The sequence below is a fragment of the Zonotrichia albicollis genome, chromosome 5, assembly GCF_047830755.1.
Source record: "Zonotrichia albicollis isolate bZonAlb1 chromosome 5, bZonAlb1.hap1, whole genome shotgun sequence".
NCBI classification, from domain to species: domain Eukaryota; kingdom Metazoa; phylum Chordata; class Aves; order Passeriformes; family Passerellidae; genus Zonotrichia; species Zonotrichia albicollis.
In genome coordinates, this window is record NC_133823.1 from 41,715,659 (window position 1) to 41,724,815 (window position 9,157).

The following is a 9,157-nucleotide window of genomic DNA, read 5'->3' on the forward strand; positions in this document are numbered from 1 at the left end:
CCAACTCCTCAATACCACCAAACTCCTTGAAATTCCCTTTTAGTCAAGTGTGACAGGTAATATCCATTACATTAGTCAGATAAGTGCACCACATTTCTTGACATAATCAGAAGTGCAGTGATATAGAGCCAATATATTAGGGATCATAACTTAGATGTCAATCACATTTGTGATGCGGTCACTTTTATCTTTTATGGTTGTATGTAGCTGCGTTCATTTCTGAGAGAAACAATAGCATTCAAGTTCATCTAGAAGAGAATTCCCAGATCCTTTGGGGTTTTTTCAAAAATTAAATCTAAAATCATAGAATCATAAAGTCATTAAAGTTACAAAAGACCTCCAACATCAACCAACTTTTGACCAAACATCATTGTGCCAGCTAAACCTCAGCACTAAATGCCACATCCAGGCATTTCTTGAATACTTCTAGGCATGGTGACTCCACCACTTCCCTGGGCAGCCCATTCCATTGCCTGACCACGTTTTTAGTGAAGAAATTCTTCCTTATATCCAACCTGAAACTCCTTTGGTATAGCTTGAGGCCATTTCTTCTTGTCCTGTCACTTGTTACCTGGGCGAAAAAGCCAATCCCCACCTGGCTACCAACCTATTTCATGTCTTGTAGAGAGTGATAAGGTCACCCCTGAGCATTCTTTTCTCCAGGCTAAACAAGAAGAGATAAAAAGACCTTTCAACATTTTTAACTTTTTTTTTTCCTTTCCATGTATAAGAATTTCAGCAAAGTGAATTGCAGGAAATTTTCTTAATATTTTTTTTGTAAGAAAGAGAAATCTTGAGTGATTTTAGTTTGCATTGCTGTAGATATTAATGTATTTGCAGTCTTCTTTTTCTTTCTATTGATATAGGACTTGTTAATATTTATAAATCTGTTGTAAATATCCAGAAAACTCTTAGGATTCTCTGAGGAGAAAGAGAAAAAGAAGTTTTCCACAAGACACTGAGCTGCTGCTGCTGCGAACAACTCACTGGCATTATTTCCACAGGCTCCTGAAGAACAGTCAGTCCCAAGGTGAAACCTATCACCTGATCCAAATGACACAGTTCCAGACTGAGCAGATCGCTTCATTTTTCCTTAAAACAATGTAAAAATTCAAAATCCTGAATGTACAGTCTAGACTTTAATAATAATTCTATGAATAACTCAGTTCTATTTTTTTTAATCCTGTAGTCTTTCCCAGTAAAATGAAAAGATTAATACATTGAAGTTTTAATTATTTTATGTCATCAAAGTTTAACTATAGACCTTATGACCCCTGTGATTGCAGGCTACATTTGCTGAAACAGTATGTCAGAAGTTAATAAATGTGCTTGGCAAGAACAAGGAAGGTCTCCCTAGCGCAGAAATTCACTTTCACATGAAGCTGGACAGCTAACACAGTTGATGGTGGAGCTCAGAAAAATAGTGATGGTGTAGATGAGGGGGATTGACCTATGTGAAGAGAAGTGTTAGAGCTCTGAATGCATCTTTGAAGAGAATTGAGAGTTTGCAGGCTTATATAACTCAGATGGGGTGCAGCAGGGGTTTTATCTGGTTTTGCTATACACAACAGGAGAAAAACGCTGCAGTTAGGATAAAAACAACAGTCAATGCAAAAAGTAGCAGTTTTATTTGTGACATTTCATATGGGCTAATGGATGTTGATGAATGACAGAACAGATTAAATGTTTTCCATTATTTCACTGTACCTACAGGCAGGTGCCTAGGGCTTTTATTTTATTTGCTCTGCTGGAATCTTTGGGTTGTATATAAACCATTATACTAAAGCTGATACAGAGGCAAATACCAAATAATGAAATCATTAGCCATTGCTAAAAAAATATAAACTATTTAGCTTGGCTTGGTACCAAAACTTCATTTAACTATTATATTAATTATATAATATGGAAATTCAACAATGAATATATAAAATATACAAAAAATAGCAAAATAGAATAACCATTCTATCCCATATCAGCAAAGATGCAGATGCACCATTTATTAAATTGCCAATGAGAAAACCAATCCTGAACAGATGTTTGTATTTTTTTGAAAATGAGAATAGATATTTGATCTCATGGGCTGAGAACTAGAAAATGGCAAAAGACACAAGCGAAACAGAATGAAAGAAAAGAGTACAGTTCTTTAGAAGAGAGCAAAACAAAGTAACTATATATTTATGATTATATGGGTATAAAAAATTCTGCAGTACAAAACAGGTTATAAAGAAGTTGTTACCCTTTAACCAGAGCAAAGACAACAAATATCAACACAGCAACATGTTTCATGTAAATAAGCTGCAATTGGTAACTTTAAAGTACTTTTAAAAATATTACTTTATTCTTGGGAACGTTTTCAAAATTTGAAATGTTTTTCATATATATTATTTCTATATTATTTCATAAAGTTTTTTTATTATTTGCATGTTTGGGATTTTAATTCATGCTTGAATTTTTGGAACAAAAATCCATACAGCACAAACCAGTTTTTTGTTTATTTGTTTGTTTAGCACAGTTAATATTACAACACTGGGGATCCCACCCCACCTTATATTCTGAGAAATATTTGGTCCTTAAAGCTTCCTGGTTTAAGATTCTGTAATTAGACCATGAAAATGTTGCAAATATATTCTTAGCACAAAATTTTCCTCTATGCAGGTTGAAAGCAGCACAAGAGAATTTGTCACAAAGCTTTGGGAAAGGAGGATGCAGTTTCCAAGCTTGGAAGAACGAGCCAGACCACAAAACAAATAACTAAGGACATCCTTGGACAGGGAGAGCTGCCAGGTCCAATTGAGATGGGTCCCAGCCATGAGTAGTCACTAATACAATGATTTGGGAGTAAGCAAAGCTCTGGGTCCCCTTAGAGGACAGGAATGCTGAGAAAGTTGAGAGTGTTTTATATTATATCCCTTGTTGTTAGTAGGAGTAGTCTTACAGTAAGTTATAGGAGTGGCAATAGTGTTTGTGCTAACAACAAGGTTTTATAGAGGGGAATTTCTGAGCAGAGGTTCTGCCTGGATATAGTTCAGAGAAACTCTAAGGCCCATGGAGGATGAATTTTTGCCTGAAAGAAGACCTCTGAGCTTGAACACAAACATGGATTTTTCCTGTATTAAATACTGGGAAAATTATATAAAATTATTTTTGAGGACTCTGAGGAGAGTTAAATAGGGTTATCAAGCTATAAATCCAAGGCTGAATAGCTAGTGCGAAACTCTAGAGTTTCTATGTGTGAAAAAAACCACAGTCCATAAGTCAGCTATGGCTCAATTGGCTTCAGAGGAGGAAAACTACCTGCTGTGGGAAGTGCTTGGCTTTCTGGTGCACAGCTTTAGTGAGATGCACCTTATGGGGAGTTTCTTTCTGCAAATCTAGATGCATTAGGTGTTCAAATTTTAACTCATGTGTTGGTTTCCTTAATATTATGAGAATTATATTGAGCTCTGCTAAGACACTCACTCTCTAAATGTGCAGGTGGTGAAATAATGAACCCAAGCTGAGATCTTGTGGTTTCTCAGAAGTTTGCTTGTTTCAGTATATTTTCTATACTTTAAGCAATAAGACTAGAAATTCTGCTCTGTAGATGCTTCCTTTCATGGCACCCCTTAGTTTCTATATTTCTGAGCAATGCTAAGACAAGGTCAAACTACAACTGGACTCCTGTCTTTATGAGTAAGGCAGCAACCACCTGATTCCTCTGCCTGCCAAAAATTCTGGAGTGCACACTTTTATTCCTGAAAACTAGTGAAATTTTTAACCAGAAAAGAATTTGAGTGATTGTAAATATCTTACATGGTGAGATTGGGAAGAGAAGTAGAAATTTAAATTTCCATCACTTTCACTCTCAAACTGCCACTCAACTCAACAGTAAGCAGTAAGTACTTGGCTAAAGCAGCACCCAGTTTTTGGCAGCTGTGAAGGAGATGAAGCCAGAAGAGAAGGGCTGCTCCTGAAGTGAAAAGCAGCAGCTGATAACATAAATTACTGCCATGCTATTTGGATATGAGTAATCTGAGTAGAGAGAATCAACTCTTGTTGCAAAGCTCTAATCCCAAAAAGAAGGAAGCAATTCACCAAGAAATGTGTGACAAGTGTTTGAAAGACTAGAAATAGGGTCACGGCATACAATTCTTTTATTCCATAGTCTGTTAGGATTTTTTAACCTAGTAAAAAAATTAATAAGACAAAAAACCCTAACCACTCACTGGAGATTTTGTTGGTTTGTTTTTATTTTATTTTACTTGCAAGATCACTCTTTCTAGGTTTTGAGCACAGCATATTGCTCTTTATGTAAAGGAATATTTTTTTTTAAAATATTGCTTAAGGTATTTCATATGTGAAATAGACTTCATTTTGCACACCACTTTACTAAAGATTAATTGTGTTTCTCAAAATAGAATCTCACTGCCTGTAGTTTGGGGCTGAATTTTTCTTGAGCTTTAAATTTTGCCACACTAAAATAGTTCTGAAGTAGATCTAGTCCCTTTCTGCCTCTCTATACTACTTCTGAATGTTATAAGGAATATGGGAAATAACAAATAAATAAAGATATCAGTATCTTTTAAGTATTTCAGCTGCTACCTGACTGTAAAAGGTTATCTCTTCCTGAGGGTGAGATATTGGTGTTTCTATCAGCTTTTTATTGATGACTGCCCATGATGCACGTTCTGGTGCTGTATTTTTGAAAGTTGTCCAAAAATGATGCTGGCTTGTGTAAAGCAAAAAAATCAGCTTGAGAATATCAAAAAAGTCAAGGGAAATCTGTAAGGGGCTGGAAGGTCAAATGTAATTCTGCCTGCTTCCAGCTGGCTTCCTACTGTGTAGGCTGCTGTGAGAAGAGTTCCAAGATGGATGGAGCTGGGGACAAAACAGAGCCCTGTATGTGTAGTGCACACAAGCCTGGCCATGCATATTCAAGGCTTCAGACTGGAACACAGATAGGAAACAGCTGCAGCAACCAACATTTGGTATCTGACTTGCAAAAACTGATAGACCAAAAGTGTCAGTGTGAAGTCATTGTCATATCCTGTGCACAAACATTGTGATGCTGAGTTCTTAATAACAAAATACTCCATTTTTTACAGTATGTATTTGGGAAATGAATAAATTGTACCTTGTCCTGGGTTTGCCCACCCTAGGACATATCTTTAGACCCCAAAAGCCCCTGAGAAAAAATATAAAAAACCAAAATGGTTTACTTTTGTGAACTGTTATCCCTGAAGCATTATCCTTGTTTTTTGAAAAGGCTTCTATAGAAAAAGTTAAAAAAGGTCTTCAGTATTATTTTCATCTTTGTTTTTGAAGATCTAATTTGCTAAATATTTTGTAAATATACAAAAGGCTGTTCAAACTTCTCGCATTGGAGCATGTCTGGCTCATTTTACATTGTAACTTGTTAGAATTGCTAGCTTCTTTAATATTTTATCAGAAACAATGTGCAACACAAAGTTTAACCAATGTTTTGAGAATGCTATTACTTACATAAACATCTAGTGTCCATTTTCAAGCAGACATTAATTTGAAACCCAAGGGTTTGTGTGCTAAGTGTATTATTTTGTAAAAGATAAATAACTCTTGAGTTCAGAAACAGTAAATATTCCTCCACCAAGTTCATTTTAGTATCAAGTTGTTAAAACATGTTTTATTCTTAGGGACTGTACTAATTTCTAACAAGATTATTTTCCTTTCTGTGTGTGGTATCTGGTTAGACAGCTCCCTAGCATGACAAGATGGCAAAACAAGAAAAAATGTAGTATAGACTGTTTTTCACAAATTGGTTTAGGTCTTCTTCTGAAAGTTTCCTGACATACAGAAACTTTGGAGACGCAGGAGGAAGTCAGATTTTTTTCGCTGTCTAATTTTTCTGTACAATTAATCTCCTGATTAATTATACGGAAAAATTAGGAAATTAAATTAAACTTATGCTTGTTGGAGTCCTTCTGGCTCAACAGCAAGCCAAGGGAAGGAAGTACTAACTAGTACTTCCATAGAAATTTGTAATGATGTGAGAAGTAGGTGACCATGTCATAAGTGATTTTCTGATTCTTAGGAGAAAATAACACTGTTAAAAAAAAAACCTCTTTATTTCATATATATATATATATATATATATATATATATATATATATATATTTACTGGTTGGAACACATTAATATTTTGTTTGTTCCATGTTTTAAAGGCTATAAAGGAAATTGTTTTTCTTGGATTATTCTGACAAATGCATAGCATCCCATGATGCAATTAATGAAATAACATGCTACCATGAAGCCAAAGACATGCCATGTCTTCTAATGCTGCATTCTCATTAACCTATTTCAACTTTCACTTTTTCTCCTCTATTCCATTTGCTGTTCAGATGGGTATATGTGAAGTATTCTTTTTTTTTTTTTAACCAGTTTTTTGCTCTTACCTTAACATGGTCTGTGTACATATCCTTCAAATTAAATGTTAGGGTTTGCAGTTACAATGTGTGGTGATACAGGGGAGAGAATATACTCCTCACTAGCAAATATGGTTTTCTCAGCACTCAAAATCCAGCTGTGCACATGCTGTGAACTTCCCAGAAAACATCATGCCCAGGACCTGGGAACTTAATGAATAATACTCTTGCATCTCCTGTGTTGTCAAATAATAAAAGTCCCCTCTGTATTATGAGTGTTTGGGCACAGTATGATGCTGCAGCCCTAGAAAATATAAACCATTTTTCTTCTGTCACTAACTACCCACCTGGGTATTATCTGAGTATTATGATGACCTAGGAGATTCCAAGTCATAAAAATGGCTCTTGCCACACTGGCTGTATATCTGACAGAAGACTGGCAGCAGTTAAATTTTCTTAGGGAGAAAACAACCAAACAAACTAAAATTACTAAACTTTTGTCTCATTTTATAGACAAAGATGTTGAAAGATCAGTACAATCTTTGAAAAACAGACCAGTGTGCACATGTCTTTTATGACCAGCTTACAGCTAAACACAATTCAGAAACTTATGAGTTCTAGTAATACTGATATGTGTCACTCTAAGGTGACTCTTCCAGGATGGAGAAAGAGAGACACTTAATTAGAATAATTGAAGTCTCCTTGACTTCAACGTATTTTTAACTGTCTAGAAAAAAAGGAGGGTTTGGTAGAGGGGCTCACATGTACTGTTTTAACTCTGTTCAAGGCTTTTCTTCAGCATCAGAAGTATTACCATGTGTTCAGAGTAGAAGGCTTTATAATTACTTCAAAACCTGGCTAGTGCTGGTCGACTTCAAGTTATTGGCTAATTCTATTTTAGTGTGGATTGTGGTTATATATTTTTTTCTTTTTTCCTTCTTTCTTTCATTCCTCTTTCATGTAAGAATAGTTCCCAAGGAAATGTTGAAAGTTCAAGCCAAAGTAAGACATAAATTTATCTGCTTCCACTCTGTGCATCCTGCTTTAAATACTAAAAAGTTAGGGCTAATAATTAAAAGATTTGCAGACCTTAAAAAATGGGCTGCTGAACAAGGCATGAGCAGTGACTTTCAGGAGTGTATTGCTGGAATCTTGCCACTCGATGGCGCTCTGTGTTCTGCTGTTTGCTCGAGGCTCAGCGCTGCCGTCCGCTCAGCTGAGACTCCTCCAAGCCAGCAACAACGCACAAGGCACTTTGAAGTGGTCTGCAAGATGTAAGGACCGTGGGGAGAGGAGATGGGCTTGGGAGGGTAGGAAAGGGTTTCCTTTTTTGCTCTTTCCCCTGCCCCCATGGGAAGAGTCAGGAGTTGTTACTGATTCATCCTGTGGTATGGAGCTATTCTGCTCTCAGTCCAAGCCAAAGCATAAGTATAGATCTCTCTTCATGAGAGTCAAAATTTTTCTTTTGTTTTTGCTTATGATTGGTTCACTCCTGCCAGCCAGAGAAGGTGCGACTTACACATTTTGCCATCTCTTCGGTTTCACAGACTAGTTTAAGTGACTTTCCATCACAGTACTACTAGAGCAAATGCTTAAGCGTTAAAACAAACATGAAGACAGATCTCAAGCATTTCTACTTCTGAAGGAATTTGAGCATCTATTTCTTAAATAACAGTCCCTATAAACAAATATGCACTTGGATTTGGCCTACTTCACTAACCCAGTCTTCTCTAGAGAGGAGAGTTGTGCAGGGAACAGGAGGGGGAGGTGGGATGGAGGAGGATGGGGCACAATTTCACAGGATGGGACTAATAGCTCCCAGGTGATATTTTTATTTTTATTTTTATTTTTATTTTTATTTTTATTTTTATTTTTATTTTTATTTTTAGCTTTCACACTGCAATCTCATATCCAGTAATTCTATACAAGCCTTGAGCCTTTATTAAGGAATCATAACCTAGAGCTTTATAACTATTTTCTTTGGAACTCATGCAATTTTTTTTCTGGTTACCTCTGTTTTTCATGAATTACTATAACCTTGTCAGTCAAGAAATATTGACTCTTCTGATGTTTTTCATTTTCCCAGGTCTCACTTGAATACACCATCAGGTCAGAATAATGTATGATATAAGTTGGTGGGACTTGCCAAATGTGATTATGTTATTTTGCCTATGAAGCTTTTTCAATTAGTGACCAAATTGCTGTTTTTCAGGTAAATTAGTTTTGTGGCCCGTCTCAATGAGTCTCAGCTGTAAGTTCCGTGAATACTAATATGCAGGGCCATCTTGGAAGTATTTGTTTCCTCCTTACACAGTTGAATTATGTATTAGCAACTGCTGAAAGTAATGCTGAAACACAAGTCATTGGAAATAAGCCTTTTTATGGATCTTTTAGACTATATATATTTATGTATCTAATTTGCCGGCTGCATTGTTCTAGGCATTTATTTATGTGTGAAATTTTTAAGAACAAGGTTTGTAGTAACACATGCAGACATTTCTTATTTGTAAAAGCATGCCTGGTAGATATTATAAAAATTATAAATTTAAATAATCACTGGCATAAAGAACTCTGTTATTTATGGCAGCTTGGTTATGGTCATACAATCTTACAGAAGTGCACTAACACAGCTTACTAAGTGACTACCAGGGCTGTACTACTACTGAGGTGTGGTAATTCACACTGGATATTCTTAAAACCACCTAGCCTGCAAAATGTGACACATTAGCTCAGCGTCCTGCTGCTGTATTTAACAGCAGGAGGTGGCAAAGGGAATG